Source organism: Amblyomma maculatum, chromosome 1, assembly GCF_055883805.1.
Source record: "Amblyomma maculatum isolate TAMU_Amacu chromosome 1, ASM5588380v1, whole genome shotgun sequence".
NCBI lineage: Eukaryota > Metazoa > Arthropoda > Arachnida > Ixodida > Ixodidae > Amblyomma > Amblyomma maculatum.
Window position 1 is genome coordinate 30,680,523 of NC_139344.1, and position 2,536 is coordinate 30,683,058.

At 49.8% G+C, this 2,536-nt stretch overlaps 1 pseudogene; it reads right to left on the reverse strand.

The window, feature by feature from the left end:
* Positions 1-312: 312 nt before the first annotated feature.
* Positions 313-1,454, reverse strand: LOC146202035 (uncharacterized; annotated as a pseudogene).
* Positions 1,455-2,536: the final 1,082 nt, after the last annotated feature.

Here is a 2,536-nt window from a genome sequence, read left to right on the forward strand (position 1 = left end):
ATTTCTCAAGCTGTCTTTGCCGACCCGCACTGTTCGAAACATTTCACGCTGGCTGGACAACGAAACTGCACCTTCTCTCTCACTTGAATCAGCTTCCTCTCGCCATGGATTGTCGACCTTCAGTGCCTCGCTTACCTCGCATATCAGTGGCATAGAATTCTGATTTCCTGCGGTTGCAACTTCCTTAACCAGCGGACCACTGACTTCAGTACTCGTATCCGTGTGCACCCCCTCACTGGTCTCATTTAGCAGTTGCCAGTCGTCTAACGACAGCAAAGAGTTCACCCCATCGGTGAGCTCATCAGTGAGGGCTCATACTATGCCTATTTTTTGATCTGCCACTGTTCCTGGCTTTGATATTTTGATAGGGATCGTCGCTAACTTCGCCTGAATTGATTTGCCGAAAGCCGGCATTAGCTTCACTGTCCCTGATGGTTGCGTCAGCTCTTGTGATAGTATGCTCTCTCGTATTACGGTTATTTCACTACTGTATCAAGCACTGCCTCTGTGCGAACGTCTCCGCACATCAAGTCTACAAACTGAAGTTTTGATGACGCTGCCTTCGAACTTTGGATCGGCACCTCAACTCTAGCAGTTAAAGCCGTAATTTGGTTAACCACTGGTTCTTTTACCTCTGTCTGATCGACCAGCGCGACCTTCTGCACCCTCTGCACGTGCGCATTTTCTTGTTTCAGGCGCGGTTCATTTCCCGTTGCTTGCTGGCAATTACTAGCAATGTGCCCCTGTCCATGGCATAGGTGACATTTTACTGTGCGCTTTTCAGCATTAATCTGTTTTTGGCTCACTTGCAGCACTGGCACTGTAACCTGCTTTGTAGCCCGGCCTTTACCTTTTGCCTGCTCAAAGGTTTGTAGAGTCTTTGATAGCTCTTTAGGCTTCAGCCACCTCTCTCCTTCGCGAAGGCGCACATATTCAATGCCCTCCGTGCTGAGACTGAGACCTGCCTTAATGCGATCGGACACCATTAGATCGGTCAGCACCTCTTTTGAGTCCACCTCTCTAGCCTGGATGTAGCATGCTAGGTACGTTTTCACGCGCGATACAAACTGAGCCCATGTTTCCTCCTTCCTTTTCACAGCTTTTTCAAATCTTTCAAGGTACTCAGTCGGGGTTAGCTTTAGTTCACTTAGAACCGCTCCTTTTACGGCCTCATAGTCCATACATTCCGCTCCATCGAGGTTAAGAAGCAAGTACCGGACTCGCTCTGTCAGTGCCGGCATAATTAAATTCACTTGGCTACTGTACGGCACACTGAATGTAGCGAATAGCTTCTCTACCTCCTCAAACCACAGTGGCACATCAGCATCACATGGAATTTTATAGCCCATAAGGACTTTCGCACACTGTGTTATTGAATCTGGGCCTATACCTCGCTCATTGCTCCGTCCCGACCCAAGTGGTGACAGGCGACAATTGGACAGCCCAAGCTCCATTTGCTTTAAGGCTAGTCGCTCTCGGGACTCAATTTCATGCAATCGGAGCTCCATTTCCTCCTGTAACTCCATACGGCGAATAGCCATCCTCTCTGTCTCGGCTCCTGTCGCGTATAGGCGACAACGTCTGCCTCTGGTCCGCCGGCCTGTAACGTGCTCTCCACACTGAGATCACCCTCCATAATCAATGCCTCACTCTGATCAGCAACCCTTTCTATTCCGCCCTCTAGCGATTGCTGCTCCCGTTGAGGATTCGACCTCAATTCGCTCTCAGGATTAGATTCGCTTCCTTTAGCGGCTAGCATTCTCCTCGTCTCAACCATAAGCGTCACAAACCAACCACCATGCCAACTTCAACAAACGCAAGAAATCCCACTCATCCGGCGCAGATATTTTGTTGTCTGCCGCCCAGAGCCCGGATGATGCGTCCGCTCCAACGGCTCGGTGGCAGCCGAGGTAGAATCGTCCCTTGACGGTTCCTCGCTGCTCCCTGTCGAATGGCCTGTGGTTGTCGGTGCGATGATGCTTGTCCTTGTAGATGAAACGTGCCGAACCCTGTCGAGCTGCGCCAGTAGAATTTATGTCGTTAGTTCCTCTTCGGAAGGTTCTTTAAACCATTCCTGCTATGTAGTTCGGCGTAGGGAAGACCAGGAGGCGTACTTGAAGGTGATGATGGTAGAGCATATATTTACAGCATGACATATATATACACAGAGTAAAACTGGAAGTTGAAACGAATTTACAAAAACAACCCTCTGCGCTACCTTACTCTTCGACCTAACTGGTTAGAGCCTAAGCCGAACAGTCGCGTTACATGCCTGCGCATGGAGCGCCAGCTCAGACTGGACTCAACTCTCTTGGATCACGTCTCATTTTACACCTTCACAAAACAAAGAAATAGGGGCGGTCCCCCACACATCAACTGTCCAATAAGAAAATGTCAACTCCTGAATGCTTCCTCGGGCGCGCTTTTGTCGCATCTGCAAACAGGATAAAATTTATTTCGCACTGCTCAAAGTCGCAGTCCAAAAAAAGGGCCGAGGGGTCATTTGGGTGCTCGCTACCGGCCCGTACGAGGGGTG